This window comes from Arachis ipaensis, chromosome B3 (genome assembly GCF_059453495.1).
Source record: "Arachis ipaensis isolate K30076 ecotype BB chromosome B3, ASM5945349v1, whole genome shotgun sequence".
Classification (NCBI taxonomy): Eukaryota; Viridiplantae; Streptophyta; class Magnoliopsida; order Fabales; family Fabaceae; genus Arachis; species Arachis ipaensis.
This window is the reverse complement of record NC_142438.1, coordinates 72,075,288-72,101,537: the sequence shown is the minus strand read 5'-3', so window position 1 is coordinate 72,101,537 and position 26,250 is coordinate 72,075,288. Positions and strand designations below refer to the sequence as shown.

The following is a 26,250-nucleotide window of genomic DNA, read 5'->3' as shown; positions in this document are numbered from 1 at the left end:
AGTGCTGGCGTTAGTGACAGACGCAAAAGGAGGGTGAATCCTATTCCAGCATGATCGAGAACCGACAGATGAATGGCCGTGCTGTGACAGAGCATGTGAGCATATCTTTCACTGAGAGGAGGGGATGTAGCCACTGACAACGGTGATGCCCTTTCATAAAGCCAGCCATGGAAAGGAGTAAGACTGATTGGATGAAGATAGCAGGAAAGCAGAGGTCCAGAGGAACGAAAGCACCTCCATTCGCTTATCTGAAATTCCTACCAATGAATTACATAAGTATCTCTATCCCTCTTTTATTATATCATATTCGAAAACACTATTATCACTTTATATCCGCCTGACTGAGATCTACAAGGTGACCATAGCTTGCTTCATACCAACAATCTCCGTGGGATTCGACCCTTACTCACGTAAGGTATTACTTGGACGACCCAGTGCACTTGCTGGTTAGTTGTATCGAAGTTGTGACAATTATGTATTGAGATCAGCGCACCAAGTTGCTCACATTGTCAGGGATTGTTTGAGCCTGGACATCACAATTTCGTGCACCAAGTTTTTGGCGCCGTTGCCGGGGATTGTTCGAGTTTGGACAACTGACGGTTCATCTTGTTGCTCAGATTAGGTAATTTTCTTTTCGTTTTGTTTTCAAAAATTTTTCAAAAAAAAATATTTTCAAAAAAATTTTTTCATCTGTTTTCGAAAAAAATAAAAATATTTTCAAAAAAATTTATTCAAAATTTTTAAGAATGAATTCTAGTGTTTCATGAAGCATGTGAAGCCTGGCTGGCTGTAAAGCCATGTCTAAATTCATTTGGACTGAGGCTTGCAATTTGTTATCAAGAGCAAATTAGTTGTTGCTCATCCACCTGCTGCTGATCCATGATCACCTGCTGAAGCTTGGCTGGCCATTGGCCATGTCTAGTGTTTTGGACTGGAGCTTTCTTTGAAAGCTTGGCTGGCTAGTGAGCCATGTCTAATTCCTGGACTGAAGCTTTAGACTAACATGGCAAGATTCCAGGAATTCATATTAAAAATTTTTGGAATCCTTATTTTTCCTGTTAATATGCAAAAAATATAAAAGAAAAATCCAAAAAAATTAGAAAATCATAAAAATCAAAAATATTTTCTGTTTCTTGTTTGAGTCTTGAGTCGTATCATAAGTTTGGTGTCACTTGCATATGCATCTTGCATTTTTCGAAAATATCATGCATTCATAGTGTTCTTCATGATCTTCAAGTTGTTCTTGGTAAGTCTTCTTGTTTGATCTTGATGATTTTTTGTTTTGTGTCTTTTCATGTTTATCATATGCATTCTTGAATTCTTAGTGTCTAAGCATTAAAGAATTCTAAGTTTGGTGTCTTGCATGTTTTCTTTGCATTAAAAATTTTTCAAAATTGTGTCTATGATGTTCATCTTGACATTCATAGTGTTCTTGGTGTTCATCTTGACATTCATAGCATTCTTGCATGCATTCATTGTTTTGATCTAAAAATTTCATGCATTGCATCCTTTTAGTGTTTTTCTCTTGCATCATAAAAATTCAAAAATAAAAAAAATATCTTTCCCTTTTTCTCTCATCAAATTCGAAAATTTGAGTTGACTTTATCAAAAATTTTTAAAATCAAGTTGTTTCTTATGAGTCAAATCAAATTTTCAATTTGAAAATCTTATCTTTTTCAAAATCTTTTTCAAAAATCAAATCTTTTTCAAAATTCTTAGTTATTTTCGGAAATTCCAAAAATAATTTTCAAAAATCTTTTTCTTATTTTTATACCAAATTTTCGAAAATAACATAATCAATTAATGTTTTGATTCAAAAATTTGAAGTTTGTTACTTGCTTGTTAAGAAAGATTCAAACTTTAAGTTCTAGAATCATATCTTGTGATTTCTTATGAATCAAGTCATTAATTGAGATTTTAAAAATCAAATCTTTTTCAAAATTAATTTCCAAAATATCTTCTTATCTTATCTTTTTCAAAAATTTGATTTCAAAATATCTTCTCTAACTTCCTAACTTCCTATCTTTTCAAAATTTGTTTCAACTAACTAACTAACTTTTTGTTTGTTTCTTAACTTTTTCAAAACCACCTAACTAACTCTCTCTCTCTCATTTTCGAAAATATCTTCCCCCTTTTTCAAAATTTCTTTTTTAATTTATTAATTATTTTATTTTTTTAAATCTTAATTTTCGAAAATTACTAACACATTTTCAAAAACCAAATTTCAAAAATCACTAACTCCTTTTCAAAAATAATTTTCGAAAATTCCCTCTCTCTCTCTCATCCTATTCTATTTATTCATTCATTAACTAACATCTCTTCCTCACATCATCACCAAATTCGAACCCCCCTCTTCTATCTGTGTTCGAATTTCTTCCTCTTTTCTTCTACTAACAATAAGGATCCTCTTTACTGTGACATAGAGGATTCCTCTTCTTCTCTTTTTCTCTCCTCTTTCTTATGAGCAGGGACAGAGAAAAAGGCATTCTTATTGAAGCTGATCCAGAACCTGAAAGGACTCTGAAGAGAAAATTAAGAGAAGCTAAAATACAACAATCCAGAGACAACTTAATTGAAAATTTCCAACAAGTAAAGGAGATGGCAGCCGAACCCAACAACAATGCAAGGAGAATGCTTGGTGACTTTACTGCACCTAATTCCAATTTACATGGAAGAAGCATCTCCATTCCTGCCATTGGAGCAAACAACTTTGAGCTGAAACCTCAGTTAGTTTCTCTGATGCAGCAGAACTGCAAGTTTCATGGACTTCCATCTGAAGATCCTTTTCAGTTCTTAACTGAATTCTTGCAGATATGTGATACTGTTAAGACTAATGGAGTAGATCCTAAAGTCTACAGGCTCCTGCTTTTTCCTTTTGCTGTAAGAGACAGAGCTAGATTATGGTTGGATTCTCAACCCAAAGACAGCCTGAACTCTTGGGATAAGCTGGTCACGGCTTTCTTAGCCAAGTACTTTCCTCCTCAAAAGATGAGCAAGCTTAGAGCTGATGTTCAAACCTTTAGACAGAAAGAAGGTGAATCCCTCTATGAAGCTTGGGAAAGATACAAACAGTTGACCAAAAAGTGTCCTTCTGACATGCTTTCAGAATGGACCATCCTGGATATATTCTATGATGGTTTATCTGAGCTATCAAAGATGTCACTGGACACTTCTGCAGGTGGATCCATTCACCTAAAGAAAACGCCTGCAGAAGCTCAAGAACTCATTGACATGGTTGCTAATAACCAGTTCATGTACACTTCTGAAAGGAATCCTGTGAATAATGGGACGCCTATGAAGAAGGGAGTTCTTGAAGTTGACACTCTGAATGCCATATTGGCTCAGAACAAAATATTGACTCAGCAAGTCAATATGATCTCTCAGAGTCTGCATGGAATGCAAGCTGCATCCAACAGTACTCAAGAGGCATCTTCTGAAGAAGAAGCCTATGATCCTGAGAACCCCGCAATAGCAAAGGTAAATTACTTAGGTGAACCTTATGGAAACACCTATAACTCAACATGGAGAAATCATCCAAATTTCTCATGGAAGGATCAAAAGCCCCAACAAGGCTTTAATAATGGTGGAAGAAACAGGTTTAACAATAATAAACCTTTTCCATCATCAACTCAGCAACAGACAGAGAACTCTGAACAAAATGCTTCTAATTTAGCAAATCTAGTCTCTGATCTATCTAAAGCCACTGTAAGTTTCATGAATGAAACAAGGTCTTCCATTAGAAATTTGGAAGCACAAGTGGGCCAGCTGAGTAAAAGGATCACTGAAATCCCTCCTAGTACTCTCCCAAGCAATACAGAAGAGAACCCAAAAGGAGAGTTCAAGGCCATTGACATAAGCGCCATGGCCGAACCTGTAAGGAGAGGAGAGGACGTGAATCCCAAGGAGGAAGACCTCCTGGGACGTCCAATGATCAATAAGGAGCTTCCCTCTGAGAAACCAAAGGACTCTGAGGCTCATCTAGAGACCATAGAGATTCCATTGAACCTCCTTATGCCCTTCATGAGCTCTGATGAGTATTCCTCTTCTGAAGAGAATGAGGATGTCACTGAAGAGCAAACTGCCAAGTTTCTTGGTGCAATCATGAAGCTGAATGCCAAATTATTTGGCATTGATGCTTGGGAAGTTGAACCTCCCTTGTTCATCAATGAACTAAGTGTTCTGGATCAACTGAAATTGCCTCAGAAGAGACAGGATCCTGGAAAGTTCATAATCCCTTGTACCATAGGCACCATGATCTTTAAGGCTCTGTGTGACCTTGGTTCAGGAATAAACCTCATGCCCCTCTTTGTAATAGAGAAACTGGGAATCTATGGGGTGCAAGCTGCTAAAATCTCATTAGAGATGGCAGACAGCTCAAGAAAACAGGCTTATGGACAAGTACAGGACGTGTTAGTAAAGGTTGAAGGCCTTTACATCCCTGCTGATTTCATAGTCCTGGATACTGGAAAGGAAGAGGATGAATCCATCATCTTAGGAAGACCTTTCCTGGCCACAGCAAGAGCTGTGATTGATGTTGACAGAGGTGAAATAGTCCTCCAATGGAATGAAAACTCCCTTGTGTTTAAAACTCAAGGATCTCCCTCTGCAACCATGGAGAGGAAGCAGGAAAAGCTTCTCTCCAAGCAGAGTCAACCAGAGCCCCCACAGTCAAACTCTAAGTTTGGTGTTGGGAGGCCACAACCAAACTCTAAGTTTGGTGTTGAACTCCCATATCCAAACTCTAAGTTTGGTGTTGGAGAGTCTCAACAAAGCTCTGCACATCTGTGAGGCTCCATGAGAGCCCACTGTCAAGCTATTGACATTAAAGAAGCGCTTGTTGGGAGGCAACCCAATGTTTATCTAATTCTTAGTTTTATTATTTTTCATGTTTTCTTAGGTTCATGATCATGTGGAGTCACAAAATAAATATAAAAATTGAAAACGGAATCAAAAACAGCAGAAGAAAAATCACACCCTGGAGGAGCATCTGTCTGGCGTTCAGCGCCAGAACAGAGCATGGTTCTGGCGCTGAACGCCCAAAATGGGCAGCTTCTGGGCGCTGAACACCAGAACAGGCATGGTTCTGGCGTTCAACGCCAGAAATGGCATACAAATGGGCGTTGAACGCCCAAAATGGCCACCAACCTGGCGCTGAACGCCCAGAGTTGGGTACAAAGGCATTTTTACATGCCTAATGGGTGCAGGGATGTAATTCCTTGAACACCTCAGGATCTGTGGACCCCACAGGATCCCCACCTACCTCTACTCACTTCTTCTCACCACTCTCTTTCACACAACCCCATAAACACTCTTCCCTACAAACCCCTCACCAATCACCTCAATCTCTCTTCCCCACTAAACCTTCACCACTCACATCCATCTCCTCTTCCCTATAAACCTACCTCATAAACTCCACCTACCTTCAAAATTCAAAACCAATTTCCCACCCAAACCCACCCATATGGCCGAACCTTATCCCCCCCTCCATTCCCTATATAAAGACCTCCATTCTTCACCAAATTCACACAACACACCCCTCTACACTCCTCTTGGCCGAAACCACATCTCCCTCTCCCTCTCCATATTTCTTCTTCTTCTTCTTTTATTCTTTTGTTTATTGCTCGAGGGCGAGCAATATTCTAAGTTTGGTATGGTAAAAGCATAGCTTTTTTGTTTTTCCATTACCATTGATGGCATCTAAGACCGGAGAATCCTCTAGAAGAGGGAAAGGGAAGACAAAAGCTTCCACATCCGAGTCATGGGAGATGGAAAGGTTCATCTCTAAAGCCCATCAAGACCACTTCTATGATGTTATGGCCAAGAAGAAGGTGATCCCTGAGGTCCCTTTTAAACTCAAAAGAAATGAGTATCCGGAGATCCGACATGAAATTCAAAGAAGAGGTTGGGAAGTTCTAACAAATCCCATCCAACAAGTCGGCATCCTAATGGTTCAAGAGTTCTATGCCAATGCATGGATCACCAAGAACCATGATCAAAGTATGAACCCGGATCCAAAGAACTATGTTACAATGGTTCGGGGGAAATACTTAGATTTTAGTCCGGAGAATGTGAGGTTGGCGTTCAACTTGCCATACATGGAAGAGAACGCACGCCCCTACACAAGGAGAGTCAACTTTGATCAAAGGTTGGACCAAGTCCTTATGGACATATGTGTAGAAGGAGCTCAACGGAAGATTGACTCCAAAGGCAAGCCGGTTCAACTAAGAAGATTGGACCTCAAGCCTATAGCTAGAGGATGGTTGGAGTTTATTCAATGCTCAATCATTCCCACTAGCAACCGGTCTGAAGTTACTATAGACCGGGCCATCATGATCCATAGCATCATGATTGGAGAAGAGGTGGAAGTTCATGAAATTATACCTCAAGAACTCTACAAGGTGGCTGACAAGTCCTCCACTATGGCAAAGTTAGCCTTTCCTCACCTCATTTGCCACCTATGCAATTCAGCCGGGATTGACATAGAGGGAGATATCCTCATTAAAGAGGAAAAGCCCATCACTAAGAAAAAGATGGAGCAAGCAAGAGAGCCCAGTCATGGAGCTCAAGAGGCGCAAGAAGCTCATCACCATGAGATTCCGGAAATGCCTCAAATGCACTTTCCTCCACAAAACTATTGGGAGCACATCAACACCTCCCTAGAAGAACTGAGTTCCAATATGGGACAACTAAGGGTGGAACATCAAGAGCACTCCATCATGCTCCATGAAATAAGAGAAGATCAAAAAGCAATGAGGGAGGAGCAACAAAGACAAGGAAGAGACATAGAAGAACTCAAGGACATCATTGGTTCCTCAAGAAGGAAACGCCACCATCACTAAGGTGGATTCATTCCTTGTTCTTATTTCCTCTGTTTTTCGTTTTCTATGTTATGTGCTGATCTATGTTTGTGTCTTCATTACATGATCATTAGTAGTTAGTAACTTTGTCTTAAAGATATGAATGTCCTATGAATCCATCACCTCTCTTAAATGAAAAATGTTTTAATTCAAAAGAACAAGAAGTACATGAGTTTCGAATTTATCCTTGAACTTAGCTTAATTATATTGATGTGGTGATAATGCTTCTTGTTTTCTGAATGTATGCTTGAACAGTGCATATGTCTTTTGAAGTTGTTGTTTAAGAATGTTAAATATGTTGGCTCTTGAAAGAATGATGACTAGGAGACATGTTATTTGATAATCTGAAAAATCATAAAAATGATTCTTGAAGCAAGAAAAAGCAGCAAAAAAACAAAGCTTGCAGAAAAAAAAAAAAGAGAAAAAAAATAGGCGAAAAAAATAGAAAGAAAAAGAAAAAGCAAGCAGAAAAAGCCAATAACCCTTAAAACCAAAAGGCAAGGGCAAATAAAAAGGATCCCAAGGCTTTGAGCATCAGTGGATAGGAGGGCCTAAAGGAATAAAATCCTAGTATAAGCGGCTAAACCAAGCTGTCCCTAACCATGTGCTTGTGGCGTGTAGGTGTCAAGTGAAAACTTGAGACTGAGCGGTTAAAGTCAAGGTCCAAAGCAAAAAAAAGAGTGTGCTTAAGAACCCTGGACACCTCTAATTGGGGACTTTAGCAAAGCTGAGTCACAATCTGAAAAGGTTCACCCAATTATGTGTCTGTGGCATTTATGTATCCGGTGGTAATACTGGAAAACAAAGTGCTTAGGGCCACGGCCAAGACTCATAAGGAAGCTGTGTTCAAGAATCATCATACTGAACTAGGAGAATCAATAACACTATCTGAACTCTGAGTTCCTATAGATGCCAATCATTCTGAACCTCAATGGATAAAGTGAGATGCCAAAACTATTTAAGAGGCAAAAAGCTATAAGTCCCGCTCATATGATTGGAGCTATGTTTCATTGATAGTTTGGAATTTATAGTATATTCTCTTCTTTTTATCCTATTTGATTTTCAGTTGCTTGGGGACAAGCAACAATTTAAGTTTGGTGTTGTGATGAGCGGATAATTTATACGCTTTTTGACATTGTTTTTAGTAGGATCTAGTTACTTTTAGGAATGTTTTTAATAGATTTTGTGTTAAATTCACATTTCTGGACTTTACTATGAGTTTGTGTGTTTTTCTGTGATTTCAGGTATTTTCTAGCTGAAATTGAGGGACTTGAGCAGAAATCAGATTCAGAGGTTGAAAAAGGACTGCTGATGCTGTTGGATTCTGACCTTTCTGCACTCAAAGTGGATTTTCTGGAGCTACATAACTCGAAATGGCGCGCTTCCAATTGCGTTGGAAAGTAGACATCCAGCGCTTTCCAGCAATATATAATAGTCCATACTTTGGCCAAGAATTGATGACGTAAACTGGCTTTCAACGCCAGCCTTCTGCCCAAATCTGGCATCCAGCGCCAGAAAAGGATCCAAAACCAGAGTTGAACGCCCAAACTGGCACAGAAACTGGCGTTCAACTCCACAAATGGCCTCTGAACGTGCAACACTTAGGCTCAGCCCAAACACACACCAAGTGGGCCCAGGAAGTGGATTTATGCATCAATTACTTACTCATGTAAACCCTAGTAGCTAGTTTATTATAAATAGGACCTCTTACTATTGTATTAGGTATCTTTGGTCTCAGTTTTATTCCATTGTTCATCTTAGGAGACTATTGATCTCATTTAGGGGGCTGGCCATCTCGGCCATGCCTGGACCTTTCACTTATGTATTTTCAACGGTAGAGTTTCTACACTCCATAGATTAAGGTGTGGAGCTCTGCTGTTCCTCAAAGATTAATGCAAAGTACTACTGTTTTCTATTCAATTCATCTTATATTGCTTCTAAGATATCCATTCGTACCCAAGAACGTGATGAAGGTGATGATTATGTGTGACGCTCATCATCCTTCTCCCTTATGAACGCGTGCCTGACAAACACTTCTGTTCTACATGAATTAAGCTAGAATGAGTATCTCTTAGATCTCCTAACCAGAATCTTCGTGGCGTAAGCTAGAATGATGGCGGCATTCAAGAGAATCCGGAAAGTCTAAACCTTGTCTGTGGTATTCCGAGTAGGATTCAATGATTGAATGACTGTGACGAGCTTCAAACTCGCGAGTGCTGGGCGTTAGTGACAGACGCAAAAGGAGGGTGAATCCTATTCCAGCTGATCGAGAACCGACAGATGAATGGCCGTGCTGTGACAGAGCATGTGAGCATATCTTTCACTGAGAGGAGGGGATGTAGCCACTGACAACGGTGATGCCCTTGCATAAAGCCAGCCATGGAAAGGAGTAAGACTGATTGGATGAAGATAGCAGGAAAGCAGAGGTCCAGAGGAACGAAAGCACCTCCATTCGCTTATCTGAAATTCCTTCCAACGAATTACATAAGTATCTCTATCCCTCTTTTATTATATCATATTCGAAAACACCATTATCACTTTATATCCGCCTGACTGAGATCTACAAGGTGACCATAGCTTGCTTCATACCAACAATCTCCGTGGGATTCGACCCTTACTCACGTAAGGTATTACTTGGACGACCCAGTGCACTTGCTGGTTAGTTGTATCGAAGTTGTGACAATTATGTATGAGATCAGCGCACCAAGTTGCTCACGTTGCCAGGGATTGTTTGAGCCTGGACATCACAATTTCGTACACCATGTTTCATGAAGCATGTTGAAGCCTGGCTGGCTGTAAAGCCATGTCTAATTCTTCTGGATAGGGAATGTCAGGCGTGTCATGTCTGAGTTACATACTAAAGCTTGGTTGGCTATTAAGCCATGCCTGACCCTTTGATTGGAGCTTTAGACTAAAGAGCATAAGATTCCTGGAATTCATATTAAAAATTTTGGAATCCTTATTTTTCTTTTTCAAAATGATTTTCGAAAAAAATTAAAAAAAAATACAAAAAAAATCATAAAATCATAAAAACAAAAAAATATTTTGTATTTCTTGTTTGAGTCTTGAGTCAGATTTAAAGTTTGGTGTCAATTGCATGTTCATCTTGCATTTTTCGAAAAATTCATGCATTCATGGTGTTTTTCATGATCTTCAAGTTGTTCTTGGTAAGTCTTCTTGTTTGATCTTGATGTTTTCTTGTTTTGCATCTTTTCTTGTTTTTCATGTGCATTTTTGCATTCATAGTGTCTAAACATGAAAGATTTCTAAGTTTGGCGTCTTGCATGTTTTCTTTGCATATAAAATTTTCAAAAATATGTTCTTGATGTTCATCATGATCTTCAAAGTGTTCTTGGTGTTCATCTTGACATTCATAGCATTCTTGCATGCATTCCTTGCTTTGATCCATAACTTTCATGCATTGCATCATTTTGCATGTTTTTCTCTCTCATCATTAAAATTTCAAAAATCAAAAAAATGTCTTCCCCTTTTTCTCTCTTAAAAATTCGAAAATTAGATTGGACTTTTTCAAAAATTTTTAAGATCTAGTTGTTTCTTATGAGTCAAATCAAATTTTCAATTTAAAAATCTTATCTTTTTCAAAATCTTTTTCAAAAATCAAATTTTTTTCATTTTTCTTAGTTATTTTCGAAAATTTTAAAAATATTTTTCAAAAATATTTTTCTTATCTTTATCTCCTAATTTTCGAAAATAACATCATCAATTAATGTTTTGATTCAAAAATTTCAAGTTTGTTACTTACTTGTTAAGAAAGATTCAAACTTTGAGTTCTAGAATCATATCTTGTGATTTTTTGTGAATTAAGTCATTAATTGTGATTTTAAAAATCAAATCTTTTTCAAAACTAATTTCAATCATATCTTTTCAAAAATATCTCTTTATCTTATCTTTTTCAAAATTTGATTTTAAAATATCCTTTCTAACTTCTTATCTTCTTATCTTTTCAAAATTGATTTTCAAATTTGTTTCAACTAACTAACTAACTTTTTGTTTGTTTCTTATCTTTTTCAAAACTACCTAACTAACTCTCTCTCTTTAATTTTCGAAAATATCTTCCCTCTTTTTCAAAATTTCTTTTTAATTAACTAATTATTTTAATTTTTTGATTTTAATTTTCGAAAAATTACTAACCTTTTTCAAAAACTATTTTCGAAAATCACTAACTCTTTTTCAAAAATTATTTTCGAAAATTCTCTCCCTCTCTTATCTCCTTCTATTTATTTATTCATCTACTAACACTTCATCTCACCCAAATTCGAACCCCCTCTTCCATCTGTGTTCGAATTTTTTTTCTTCTTCTTTTCTTCTACTCACACAGGGACCTCTATACTGTGGTAAAAAGGATCCCTATTATTATTATTTTTCTGTCCCTCTTTTTCATATGAGCAGGAGCAAGGACAAGAACATTCTTGTTGAAGCAGATCCAGAACCTGAAAAGACTCTGAAGAGGAAACTAAGAGAAGCTAAATTACAACAATCCAGCAAGCACCTCTCAGAAATTTTCGAACAGGAAGAGGAGATGGCAGCCGAAAATAATAATAATGCAAGGAGGATGCTTGGTGACTTTACTGCACCTAATTCCAATTTACATGGAAGAAGCATCTCCATTCCTGCCATTGGAGCAAACAATTTTGAGCTTAAACCTCAATTAGTTTCTCTGATGCAGCAGAACTGCAAGTTTCATGGACTTCCATATGAAGATCCTTTTCAGTTCTTAACTGAATTCTTGCAGATATGTGATACTGTTAAGACTAATGGAGTAGATCCTGAAGTTTACAGGCTCATGCTTTTCCCTTTTGCTGTGAGAGATAGAGCTAGAATATGGTTGGACTCTCAATCCAAAGATAGCCTGAACTCTTGGGATAAGCTGGTCAAGGCTTTCTTAGCCAAGTTCTTTCCTCCTCAAAAGCTGAGTAAGCTTAGAGTGGATGTTCAGACCTTCAGATAGAAAGAAGGTGAATCCCTCTATGAAGCTTGGGAGAGATACAAAGAACTGACCAAAAAGTGTCCTTCTGACATGCTTTCAGAATGGACCATCCTGGATATATTCTATGATGGTCTATCTGAATTGGCTAAAATGTCATTGGATACTTCTGCAGGTGGATCCATTCACCTAAAGAAAACGCCTGCAGAAGCTCAAGAACTCATTGACATGGTTGCTAATAACCAGTTCATGTACACTTCTGAGAGGAATCCTGTGAGTAATGGGACACCTATGAAGAAGGGAGTTCTCGAAACTGATACTCTGAATGCCATATTGGCTCAGAATAAAATATTGACTCAGCAAGTCAATATGATTTCTCAGAGTCTGAATGGAATGCAAGCTGCATCCAACAGTACTCAAGAGGCATCTTCTGAAGAAGAAGCTTATGATCCTGAAAACCCTGCAATAGCAGAGGTGAATTACATGGGTGAACCTTATGGAAACACCTATAACCCCTCATGGAGAAATCACCCAAATCTCTCATGGAAGGATCAACAAAAGCCTCAACAAGGCTTTAATAATGGTGGAAGAAATAGGTTCAACAATAGTAAACCTTTTCCATCATCCACTCAGCAACAGACAGAGAACTCTGAACAAAATACCTCTAAATTAGCAAACTTAGTCTCTGATCTATCTAAGGCCACTGTAAGTTTCATGAATGAAACAAGGTCCTCCATTAGAAATTTGGAGGCACAAGTGGGCCAGCTGAGTAAAAGGATCACTGAAATCCCTCCTAGTACTCTCCCAGGCAATACAGAAGAAAATCCAAAAGGAGAGTGCAAGGCCATTGACATAACCACCATGGCCGAACCTGGAGAGGAAGGGGAGGGCGTAAATCCCAGTGAGGAAGACCTCTTGGGACATCCAGTGATCAATAAGGAGTTTTCCTTTGAGGAACCAAAGGAATCTGAGACTCATCTAGAGAACATAGAGATTCCATTGAACCTCCTTATGCCATTCATGAGCTCTGATGAGTATTCCTCTTTTGAAGAGAATGAGGATGTTACTGAAGAGCAAGTTACCAAGTACCTTGGTGCAATCATGAAGCTGAATGCCAAACTATTTGGTATTTAGACTTGGAAAGATGAACCTCCCTTGTTCACCAATGAACTAAGTGATCTAGATCAACTGACATTGCCTCAGAAGAAACAGGATCCTGGAAAGTTCGTAATACCTTGTACCAAAGGCAACATGATCTTTGAAAAGGCTCTGTGTGACCTTGGTTCAGGGATAAACCTCATGCCCCTCTCTGTAATAGAGAAACTGGGAATCTATGGGGTGCAAGCTGCTAAAATCTCATTAGAGATGGCAAACAATTCAAGAAAACAGGTTTATGGACAAGTAGAGGATGTGTTAGTAAAGGTTGAAGGCCTTTACATCCCTGCTGATTTCATAATCCTTGATACTGGGAAGGATGAGGATGAATCCATCATCCTTGGAAGACCTTTCCTAGCCACAGCAAGAGCTGTGATTAATGTTGACAGAGGTGAATTAGTCCTTCAATTGAATGAGGACTCCCTTGTGTTTACAACTCAAGGTTACCCTTATGTAAACATGGAAAAGAGGCACAGTAAGCTTCTCTCAAAACAGAGTCAACCAGAGCCCCCACAGTCAAACTCTAAGTTTGGTGTTGGGAGGCCACAACCAAACTCTAAGTTTGGTGTTAAACTCCCATATCCAAACTCTAAGTTTGGTGTTGGGAAGTCTCAACAATGCTCTGAACATCTGTGAGGCTCCATGAGAGCCCACTGTCAAGCTATTGACATTAAAGAAGCGCTTGTTAGGAGGCAACCCAATTTTTATTTATCTAATTTTATTTTTCTTGTTCTTTCATGTTTTATTAGGTTCATGATCATGTGGAGTCACAAAATAAATATAAAAATTGAAAACGGAATCAAAAACAGCAGAAGAAAAATCACACCCTGGAGGAAGACCTTACTGGCGTTTAAACGCCAGTAAGAAGCATCTGGCTGGCGTTCAACGCCAGAACAGAGCATGGTTCTGGCGCTGAACGCCCAAAATGGGCAGCATCTGGGCGTTTGAACGCCAGAATTGCACCCTGGAGAAGAGCTGGCGCTGAACGCCCAGAACAAGCATGGTTCTGGCGTTCAACGCCAGAAATATGCAACAAATGGGTGTTCAACGCCCAGAACAAGCACCAATCTGGCGCTGAACGCCCAGAATTGTGTGCAAGGGCATTTTGCATGCCTAATTTGGTGCAAGGTTGTAAATCCTTGAACACCTCAGGATCTGTGGACCCCACAGGATCACCTCAGGATCTGTGGACCCCACAGGATCCCTACCTACCTCCACTCACTTCTTCTCACCCCTCTTTCACACAATCCCATAAACACTCTTTCCCAAAACTCTTCTCCAATCACCTCAATCTCTCTTCCCAATCACCACTTCACCACTCACATCCATCCACTCTTCCCCATAAACCTACCTCATAAACTCCACCTACCTTCAAAATTCAAAATCACTTTCCCACCCAAAACCCACCCTTATGGCCGAACCTTACCCCCATCCCTTCACTATATAAAGCCCTCCATTCTTCTTCATTTTCACACAAAACAACCCTCTCTTCCCCTCCTTGGCCGAAACACATCTCTCTCTCCCTCTTCTCCATTTCTTCTTCTTCTTCATCTATTCTTTCTTCTCTTGCTCGAGGGCGAGCAAAATTCTAAGTTTGGTGTGGTAAAATCATAAGCTTTTTGTTTTTCCATTACTATTGATGGAACCTAAGACCGGAGAATCCTCTAGAAAAGGGAAAGGGAAGACAAAAGCTTCTACCTCTGAGTCATGGGAGATGGAAAGATTCATCTCCAAAGCTCATCAAGACCACTTCTATGATGTTGTGGTCAAGAAGAAGGTGATCCCTGAGGTCCCTTTCAAGCTCAAGAAGAATGATTATCCAGAGATCCGACATGAAATCCAAAGAAGAGGTTGGGAAGTTCTAACAAACCCCATCCAACAAGTCGGCATCCTAATGGTTCAAGAGTTCTATGCCAATGCATGGATCACTAGGAACCATGATCAAAGTAAGAACCCAAACCCAAAGAATTATATTACAATGGTTCGGGGGAAATACTTAGATTTTAGTCCAGAAAATATGAGGTTGGCGTTTAACTTGCCTATCATGCAAGGAGATGCACGCCTCTACACTAGAAGGGTCAACTTTAATCAAAGGTTGGACCAAGTCCTCATGGACATATGTGTGGAAGGAGCTCAATGGAAGATTGACTCCAAAGGCAAGCCGGTTCAGTTAAGAAGACTGGACCTCCAGCCTGTGGCTAGAGGATGGTTGGAGTTCATCCAACGCTCCATCATCTCCACTAGCAACCGATCTGAAGTTACTGTGGATCGGGCCATCATGATTCATAGCATCATGATTGGAGAGGAGGTAGAAGTTCATGAAGTCATCTCCCTTGAATTCTACAAAATAGCCGAAAAGCCCTCTCCTGGGGCAAGGCTAGCTTTTCCTCATCTTATTTGCCATCTATGTTACTCAGCTGGAGCTTCCATAGAATGAGACATTCCTATTGAGGAAGAGAAGCCCATCACTAAGAAAAGGATGGAGCAAGCAAGAGAGCCCATTCATGGATCTCAAGAGACACATGAAGCTCATCACCATGAGATCCCGGAGATGCCTCAAATTCATTTTCCTCCACAAAACTATTGGGAGCAAATCAACACCTCCCTAGGAGAATTAAGTTCCAACATGGGACAATTAAGGGTGGAACATCAAGAGCACTCCATCATCCTTCATGAAATAAGAGAAGATCAAAAAGCAATGAGGGAGGAGCAACAAAGACAAGGAAGAGACATAGAAGAGCTCAAGGACATCATTGGTTCCTCAAGAAGGAAACGCCACCATCACTAAGGTGGACTCATTCCTTGTTCTTACATTCTCTGTTTTTCGTTTTCTCTATGTTAAGTGCTTATCCATGTTTGTGTCTTCATTACATGATCATTAGTATTTAGTAACTTTGTCTTAAAGTTATGAATGTCCTATGAATCCATCACCTCTCTTAAATGAAAACTGTTTTAATTCAAAAGAACAAGAAGTACATGAGTTTCGAATTTATCCTTGAACTTAGTTTAATTATATTGATGTGGTGACAATGCTTCTTGTTTTCTGAATGAATGCTTGAACAGTGCATATGTCTTTTGAAGTTGTTGTTTAAGAATGTTAAATATGTTGGCTCTTGAAAGAATAATGATAAGGAGACATGTTATTTGATAATCTGAAAAATCATAAAAATGATTCTTGAAGCAAGAAAAAGCAGCAAAGAACAAAGCTTGCAGAAAAAAAAGGAAAAAAATATAGGCAAAAAAAAAAATAAAAAGAAAAAGCAAGCAGAAAAAGCCAAAAGCTCTTAAAACCAAGAGGCAAGAGCAAAAAGCCAATAACCCTTAAAACCAAAAGGCAAGGGTAAATAAAAAGGATCCCAAGGCTTTGAGCATCAGTGGATAGGAGGGCCTAAAGGAATAAAATCCTGGCCTAAGCGGCTAAACCAAGCTGTCCCTAACCATGTGCTTGTGGCGTGAAGGTGTCAAGTGAAAACTTGAGACTAAGCGGTTAAAGTCAAGGTCCAAAGCAAAAGAAGAGTGTGCTTAAGAACCCTGGACACCTCTAATTGGGGACTTTAGCAAAGCTGAGTCATAATCTGAAAAGGTTCACCCAATTATGTGTCTGTGGCATTTATGTATCCGGTGGTAATACTGGAAAACAAAGTGCTTAGGGCCACAGCCAAGACTCATAAAATAGCTGTGTTCAAGAATCATCATACTAAACTAGGAGAATCAATAACACTATCTGAACTCTGAGTTCCTATAGATGCCAATCATTCTGAACTTCAATGGATAAAATGAGATGCCAAAACTATTCAAGAGGCAAAAAGCTACAAGTCCCGCTCATTTAATTGGAGCTATGTTTCATTGATAGTTTGAAATTTATAGTATATTCTCATCTTTTTATCCTATTTGATTTTCAGTTACTTGGGGACAAGCAACAATTTAAGTTTGGTGTTGTGATGAGCGGATAATTTATATGCTTTTTGGCACTGTTTTTAGTATGTTTTTAGTAGAATCTGGTTACTTTTAGGGTTGTTTTCATTAGTTTTTATGTTAAATTTACATTTCTGGACTTTACTATGAGTTTGTGTATTTCTCTATGATTTCAGGTATTTTCTGGCTGAAATTGAGGGACTTGAGCAAAAATCAGATTCAGAGGTTGAAGAAGGACTGCTGATGCTGTTAAATCCATTTTGAGTGCAGGGAGGTCAGAATCCAACAGCATCAGCAGTCCTTTTTCAACCTCTGAATCTGATTTCTGCTCAAGTCCCTCAATTTCAGCCAGAAAATACCTGAAATCACAGAAAAACACACAAACTCATAGTAAAGTCCAGAAATGTGAATTTAACACAAAATCTATTAAAAACATCCCTAAAAGTAACTAGATCCTACTAAAAACATACTAAAAACAATGTCAAAAAGCGTATAAATTATCCGCTCATCACAACACCAAACTTAAATTGTTGCTTGTCCCCAAGCAACTGAAAATCAAAATAGGATAAAAAGAATAGAATATACTATAAATTCCAAACTATCAATGAAACAGAGCTTCAATCATATGAGCGGGACTTATAGCTTTTTGCCTCTTGAATAGTTTTGGCATCTCACTTTATCCATTGAGGTTCAGAATGATTGGCATCTATAGGAACTTCAGATTTCGAATAGTGTTATTGACTCTCTTAGTTCAGTATGATGATTCTTGAACACAGCTTCTTTATGAGTCTTGGCCGTGGCCCTAAGCATTTTGTTTTCCAGTATTACCACCGGATACATAAATGCCACAGACACATAATTCGGTGAACCTTTTCAGATTGTGACTCAGCTTTGCTAAAGTCCCCAATTAGAGGTGTCCAGGGTTCTTAAGCACACTCTTTTTTTTTTTGCTTTGGACCTTGACTTTAACCGCTCAGTCTCAAGTTTTCACTTGACACCTACACGCCACAAGCACATGGTTAGGGACAGCTTGGTTTAGCCGCTTAGACCAGGATTTTATTCCTTTAGGCCCTCCTATCCACTGATGCTCAAAGCCTTGGGATCCTTTTTATTTGCCCTTGCCTTTTGGTTTTAAGGGTTATTGGCTTTTTGCTCTTGCCTCTTGGTTTTAAGAGCTTTTGGCTTTTTCTGCTTGCTTTTTCTTTCTATTTTTTTTTCGCCTATTTTTTTTTTCTGCAAGCTTTGTTCTTTGCTGCTTTTTCTTGCTTCAAGAATCATTTTTTTATGATTTTTCAGATTATCAAATAACATGTCTCCTAGTCATCATTCTTTCAAGAGCCAACATATTTAACATTCTTAAACAACAACTTCAAAAGACATATGCACTGTTCAAGCATACATTCAGAAAACAAGAAGCATTATCACCACATCAATATAATTAAACTAAGTTCAAGGATAAATTCAAAACTCATGTACTTCTTGTTCTTTTGAATTAAAACAATTTTTATTTTAAGAGAGGTGATGGATTCATAGGACATTCATAACTTTAAGACAAAGTTACTAACTACTAATGATCATGTAATGAAGACACAAACATAGATAAGCACATAACATAGAAAACGAAAAACAGAGAAAGTAAGAACAAGGAATGAGTCCACCTTAGTGATGTCCTTGAGCTCTTCTATGTCTCTTCCTTGCCTTGGCTGCTCCTCCTTCATTGCTTTTAGATCTTCTCTGATTTCATGAAGGATGATGGAGTGCTCTTGATGTTCCACCCTTAGTTGCTTCCAATAATTGTGTGGAAGAAAATGTATCCCCTGAGGTATCTCAGGGATCTCTTGATTTGCAGTCAAATGTTCTACCACTGAGCTATAGACCCTTGATGGAAGCTTTTGTCTTCCCTTTCCTCTTTCTAGAGGTTTCTCTGGCCTTAGGTGCCATCAATGGTTATGGAAAAAACAAAAAAGCTATGCTTTTACCACACCAAACTTAGAATGTTGCTCGCCCTCGAGCAAAAGAAGAAAGAATAGAAGAAGAAGAAGAGGATATGGAGGAGATGGATGGAGGTGCGTATTCGGCCATATGGGTGGGATTGGGTGGGAAAGAGATGTTGAATTTTGAAGGTAGTGGTGTTTGGATGTGAGTGGTAAAGGGTTAATAAGGAAGAGTGTTTATTGGGAATAGAGGATGATTGAGAAGAGAGAAGAGAGTGAGTGGAGGTAGGTGGGGATCCTGTGGGGTCCACAGATCCTGAGGTGATCCTGTGAGGTCCCAGATCTTGAGGTGTCAAGGCATTTACATCCCTGCACCAATTTAGGCATGCAAAATGCCCTTGCACACAACTCTGGGCGTTCAGCGCCAGGTTGGTGCCCATTTTGGGCGTTCAACGCCCCTTTGCTGCCATTTCTGGCGTTGAACGCCAGAACCATGCTTGTTCTGGGCGTTCAGCGCCAGGATGCTCCCATTCTGGGCGTTCAGCGCCAGAACTATGCTCTGTTCTGGCGTTTGAACGCCAGACAGATGCTCCTCCAGGGTGTGATTTTTCTTCTGCTGTTAGATAAACATTGGGTTGCCTCCCAACAAGCGCTTCTTTAATGTCAATAGCTTGACAGTGGGCTGTCATAGAGCCTCACAGATGTGCAGAGCTTTGTTGAGACTCTCCAACACCAAACTTAGAGTTTGGTTGTGGCCTCCCAACACCAAACTTAGAGTTTGACTGTGGGGGCTCTGGTTGACTCTGCCTTGAGAGAAGCTTTTTCTGCTTCCTCTCCATGGTTGCAGAGGGAGATCCTTGAGTTTTAAACACAAGGGAGTCCTCATTCCATTGAAGGATTATTTCACCTCTGTCAACATTAATCACAGCTCTTGCTGTGGCCAGGAAAGGTCTTCCTAGGATGATGGATTCATCCTCTTCCTTTCCAGTATCCAGGACTATGAAATCAGCAGGGATGTAAAGGCCTTCAACCTTTACTAATACGTCCTCTACTTGTCCATAAGCCTGTTTTCTAGAGCTGTCTGCCATCTCTAATGAGATTTTAGCAGCTTGCACCCCATAGATTCCCAGTTTCTCTATTACAGAGAGGGGCATGAGGTTTATTCCTGAACCAAGGTCACACAGAGCCTTAAAGATCATGGTGCCTATGGTACAGGGTATTATGAACTTTCCAGGATCCTGTCTCTTCTGAGGCAATGTCAGTTGATCCAGATCACTTAGTTCATTGATGAACAAGGGAGGTTCAACTTCCCAAGTATCAATGCCAAATAATTTGGCATTTAGCTTCATGATTGCACCAAGAAACTTGGCAGTTTGCTCTTCAGTAACATCCTCATTCTTTTCAGAAGAGGAATACTCATCAGAGCTCATGAAGGGCATAAGGAGGTTCAATGGGATCTCTATGGTCTCTAGATGGGCCCCAGAGTCCTTTGGTTCCTCAGAGGGAAGCTCCTTATTGACCACTGGACGTCCCAGGAGGTCTTCCTCCTTGGGATTCACGTCCTCTCCTCTCCTCACAGGTTCGGCCATGGCGCTTATGTCAATGGCCTTGCACTCTCCTTTTGGATTCTCTTCTGTATTACTTGGGAGAGTACTAGGAGGGATTTCAGTGATCCTTTTACTCAGCTGGCCCACTTGTGCTTCCAGATTTCTAATGGAAGACCTTGTTTCATTCATGAAACTTACAGTGGCTTTAGATAGATCAGAGACTAGATTTGCTAAATTAGAAGCATTTTGTTCAGAGTTCTCTGTCTGTTGCTGAGTTGATGATGGAAAAGGCTTGCTGTTGTTAAACCTGTTTCTTCCACCATTGTTAAAGCCTTGTTGAGGCTTTTGATCCTTCCATGAGAAATTTGGATGATTTCTCCATGATGAGTTATAGGTGTTTCCATAAGGTTCACCTAAGTAGTTCACCTCTGCTATTGCAGGGTTCTCAGGATCATAAGCTTCTTCTTCAGGAGAAGCCTCTTGAGTACTGTTGGATGCAGCTTGCATTCCATTCAGACTCTGAGAAATCATATTGACTTGCTGAGTCAATATTTTATTCTGAGCCAATATGGCATTCAGAGTATCAACTTCAAGAACTCCCTTCTTCATAGGCGTCCCATTACTCACAGGATTCCTTTCAGAAGTGTACATGAACTGGTTATTAGCAACCATGTCAATGAGTTCTTGAGCTTCTGCAGGCGTTTTCTTTAGGTGAATGGATCCACCTGCAGAAGTGTCCAGTGACATCTTTGATAGCTCAGATAAACCATCATAGAATATATCCAGGATGGTCCATTCTAAAAGCATGTCAGAAGGACACTTTTTGATCAACTGTTTGTATCTTTCCCAAGCTTTATAGAGGGATTCACCTTCTTTCTGTCTGAAGGTTTGAACATCAGCTCTAAGCTTGCTCAGCTTTTGAGGAGGAAAGTACTTGGCTAAGAAAGTCGTGACTAGCTTATCCCAAGAGTTCAGGCTGTCTTTGGGTTGAGAATCCAACCATAATCTAGCTCTGTCTCTTACAGCAAAAGGGAAAAGCATGAGCCTGTAGACTTCAAGATCTACTCCATTAGTCTTAACAGTATCACATATCTGCAAGAATTCAGTTAAGAACTGAAAGGGATCTTCAGATGGAAGTCCATGAAACTTGCAGTTCTGCTGCATCAGAGAAACTAATTGAGGTTTCAGCTCAAAGTTGTTTGCTCCAATGGTAGGAATGGAGATGCTTCTTCCATGTAAATTGGAATTAGGTGCAGTAAAGTCACCAAGCATCTTCCTTACTTTATTATTATTTTCGGCTGCCATCTCCTCTGCCTGTTCGAAAATTTCTGAAAGGTTATCTCTGGATTGTTGTATTTTAGCTTCTCTTAATTTTCTCTTCAGAGTCCTTTCAGGTTCTGGATCGGCTTTAACAAGAATGTTCTTGTCCTTGCTCCTGCTCATATGACAAAGAAGATGGCACAGAAAAAATAGTAATAATAATATGGATCCTTTATTCCACAGTATAGGGATCCTTGTGTTAGTAGAAGAAAAGAAGGGAAGAAAATCTGAACTCAGAGAGAGAGGGGGTTCGGATTTTTGGAGAGTTGAAGGAAAGATGTTAGTATATCAATAAACAAATAGAAGAAGATGAGAGGGGGAAGTGAATTTTAGAAAATAATTTTTGAAAAAGAGTTAGTGATTTTTGAAAATAGTTTTTGAAAAAGGTTAGTATTTTTTTCAAAATTTTTTTTTAAATAAAAAATAAAAATAATTAGTTAATAAAAAAGAAATTTTTGAAAAAGAGGGAAGATATTTTCGAAAATTAGAGAGAGAGAGTTAGTTAGGTAGTTTTGAAAAAGTTAAGAAACAAACAAAAAGTTAGTTAGTTAGTTGAAACAAATTTTGAAAATCAATTTTGAAAAGATAAGAAGTTAGGAAGTTAGAAAAGATATTTTGAAAATCAAATTTTTGAAAAAGATAAGATGAGAAGATATTTTTGAAAAGATATGATAGAAATTAGTTTTGAAAAAGATTTAATTTTTAAAATCTCAATTAATGACTTGATTCACAAGAAATCACAAGGTATGATTCTAGAACTTAAAGTTTGAATCTTTCTTAACAAGCAAGTAACAAACTTCAAATTTTTGAATCAAAACATTAATTGATTATGTTATTTTCGAAAATTTGATATAAAAATAAGAAAAAGATTTTTGAAAAATATTTTTGAAATTTTCGAAAATAACTAAGAATTTTGAAAAAGATTTGATTTTTGAAAAAGATTTTGAAAAAGATAAGATTTTCAAATTGAAAATTTGATTTGACTCATAAGAAACAATTTGATTTTAAAAACTTTTGAAAAAGTCAACTCAAATTTTCGAATTTGATGAGAGAAAAAGGGAAAGATATTTTTTTTTTGATTTTTGAAATTTTTATGAAATCATGAAAATTATGCAATGCATGAAATTTTTAGATCAAAACAATGAATGCATGCAAGAATGCTATGAATGTCAAGATGAACACCAAGAACACCATGAATGTCAAGATGAACATCATAGACACAATTTTGAAAAAATTTTAATGCAAAGAAAACATGCAAGACACCAAACTTAGAATTCTTTAATGCTTACGCACTAAGAATTCAAGAATGCATATGATAAACATGAAAAGACACAAAACAAAAAGTCATCAAGATCAAACAAGAAGACTTACCAAGAACAACTTGAAGATCATGAAGAACACCATGAATGCATGAAATTTTCGAAAAATGCAAAATGCACATGCAATTGACACCAAACTTATGATATGACTCAAGACTCAAACAAGAAACATGAAATATTTTTGATTTTTGTGATTTTCTAAATTTTTTTGGATTTTTATTTTATATTTTTTTGAAAAATTATTTTGAAAAAGAAAAATAAGGATTCCAAAATTTTTAATATGAATTCCAGGAATCTTATGCTCTAAAGCTCCAATCAAAGGGTCAGGCATGGCTTAATAGCCAGCCAAGCTTTAGCATATAATTACATGGACTGGAGTGATTAGTTGAATACCAATCCCAAAGCAGTTTGGGTATGGCTTTACAGCCAGATAGGATTCAACATGTTTTATGAAACACTAGAATTCATTCTTAAAAATCTTGAAGCCATAGAATAATTTATTTTTGAAAACATTATTTTTATTATTTTATTTTATTTTATTTTTTTTTCGAAAACAAAAGAAAAATTTTTGAAAGCTTTTTGAAAAATTTTTGAAAACAAAACAAAAAGAAAATTACCTAATCTGAGCAACAAGATGAACCGTCAGTTGTCCATACTCGAACAATCCCCGGCAACGGCGCCAAAAACTTGGTGCATGAAATTGTGATGTCCAGGCTCAAACTATTCCTGGCACGTGAGTAACTTGGTACGCGTAATCGTGATTACACATTCATAATTTGTCACAACTTCGATACAACTAACCAGCAAGTGCACTGGGTCGTCCAAGTAATACCTTACGTGAGTAAGGGTCGAATCCCACGGAGATTGTTGGTATGAAGCAAGCTATGGTCACCTTGTAAATCTCAGTCAGGCAGATATAAAGTGATAATGGTGTTTTCGAATATTATATAATAAAATAGGGATAGAGATACTTATGTAAATCATTGGTAGGAATTTCAGATAAGCGAATGGAGATGATTTTCGTTCCTCTGAACCTCTGCTTTCCTGCTATCTTCATCCAGTTAGTCTTACTCCTTTCCATGGCTGGCTTTATGTGATACATCACCACTGTCAATGGCTACTTTCGGTCATCTCTCGGGAAAATGATCCAATGCCCTGTCACGGCACGGCTAATCGTCTGGAGGCATCACCCTTGTCAATGGCTTCATCTTATCCTCTCAGTGAATAATATGCTCACGCACCCTGTCACGGCACGGCTATTCATCTGTCGGTTCTCGATCATGCTGGAATAGGATTTACTATCCTTTTGCGTCTGTCACTAACGCCCTGCAATCGCGAGTTAGGAGCTCGTCACAGTCATTCAATCATTGAATCCTACTCGGAATACCACAGACAAGGTTTAGACCTTCCGGATTCTCTTGAATGCCGCCATCATTCTAGCTTACGCCACGAAGATTCCGGTTAAGAGATCTAAGAGATATTCATTCTAGCTTATTTCATGTAGAACAGAAGTGTTTGTCAGGCACGCGTTCATAAGGGAGAAGGATGATGAGCGTCACACATAATCATCACCTTCATCACGTTCTTGGGTGCGAATGGATATCTTAGAAGCGAAATAAGAAGAATTGAATAGAAAACAGTAGTACTTTGCATTAATCTTTGAGGAACAGCAGAGCTCCACACCTTAATCTATGGAGTGTAGAAACTCTACCGTTAAAAATACATAAGTGAAGGTCCAGGCATGGCCGAGATGGCCAGCCCCTTAAAACGTGATCAAAGGATCATAAGGTAATCCAAAGATGCCTAATACAATAGTAAGAGGTCCTATTTATAATAAACTAGCTACTAGGGTTTACATGAGTAAGTATTTGATGTATAAATCCACTTTCGGGGCCCACTTGGTGTGTGTTTGGGCTGAGCTTAAGTGTTGCACGTGCAGAGGCCATTTGTGGAGTTGAACGCCAGTTTCTGTGCCAGTTTGGGCGTTCAACTCTGGTTTTGGATCCTTTTCTGGCGCTGGACGCCAGATTTGGGTAGAAAGCTGGCGTTGAACGCCAGTTTACGTCATCAATTCTTGGCCAAAGTATGGACTATTATATATTTCTGGAAAGCCCTGGATGTCTACTTTCCAACGCAATTGGAAGCGCGCCATTTCGAGTTCTGTAGCTCCAGAAAATCCACTTTGAGTGCAGGGAGGTCAGAATCCAACAGCATTAGCAGTCCTTTTTCAACCTCTGAATCTGATTTCTGCTCAAGTCCCTCAATTTCAGCCAGAAAATACCTGAAATCACAGAAAAACATACAAACTCATAGTAAAGTCCAGAACTGTGAATTTAACACAAAATCTATTAAAAACATCCCTAAAAGTAACTAGATCCTACTAAAAACATACTAAAAACAATGTCAAAAAGCGTATAAATTATCCGCTCATCACCGCCTGACTGAGATTTACAAGGTGACCATAGCTTGCTTCATACCAACAATCTCCGTGGGATCGACCCTTACTCATGTAAGGTTTATTACTTGGACGACCCAGTGCACTTGCTGGTTAGTTGTATCGAAGTTGTGAATGAAAAACGATTTATTAAGACGTGCGTACAGAGTTTCTGGCGCCGTTGTCTGAGATCACAATTTCGTGCACCAGTAACAGGATTTAGTGAAACACAGCTTTAGGCAATGACGAACACCTTACTGTTGAATTTTTCTGTCGGTAAATTGACGGTAAATTTGGGATAAAATTCAAATGCAAAATCCCTTCCCTCACTTCTGCAAACTCTATCTCTTCTCTTCTTCTCTCTCTCGTCTCTCTCTTTCATCTCTCTGCCACTGCTCTATTGAATAAGGTTACTATGTCACCACTTGGGGCTGCTGTCATCGCCGCCACTGCACATCGTCATCATTACTTATGGAGTCTCCATGGAAAGCCTTCACTGCTACTATTAGTGTCCCTTGTCGTTGGAGGTCGTCACTTTATCACCGTCATTGCCGCCTCCTATCCCTACTAGGGGTGGAAAAAGACCATGCGGCCTGCTAGGGGCCTGCAACCTAGCCTGGCTTGGCCTGTCTTGTTATAAAATAGGCACAAGCTCAGACTCTTTTAAAAGCCTTAATATGTTAATAGGCCCGGCCCAAGCTCACTAATTAGCCTTGTTGGCCTCTCAAGCCTGCTTGAGCCTAAAATATAATTAAATATATAAATAAATTTTTTTATTATTAACCAAATTATGAGATATTTTAAATTTATTATATTTTATTATA

General features: G+C 38.7%; 3 non-coding genes across 3 annotated transcripts; 1 reads left to right on the top strand and 2 right to left on the bottom strand.

The window, feature by feature from the left end:
- Nucleotides 1–2,994: 2,994 nt before the first annotated feature.
- LOC148571096 (small nucleolar RNA R71) lies at nucleotides 2,995–3,102 on the bottom strand. The gene has a single exon (XR_015907849.1). It is a non-coding gene; the product is annotated as a small nucleolar RNA R71 (small nucleolar RNA).
- Nucleotides 3,103–11,793: 8,691 nt separating this feature from the next.
- On the bottom strand, nucleotides 11,794–11,901 carry LOC148571095 (small nucleolar RNA R71). Its single transcript, XR_015908202.1, has one exon. It is a non-coding gene; the product is annotated as a small nucleolar RNA R71 (small nucleolar RNA).
- A 9,253-nt stretch (nucleotides 11,902–21,154) lies between these two features.
- On the top strand, nucleotides 21,155–21,262 carry LOC148571094 (small nucleolar RNA R71). Its single transcript, XR_015908941.1, has one exon. It is a non-coding gene; the product is annotated as a small nucleolar RNA R71 (small nucleolar RNA).
- Nucleotides 21,263–26,250: the final 4,988 nt, after the last annotated feature.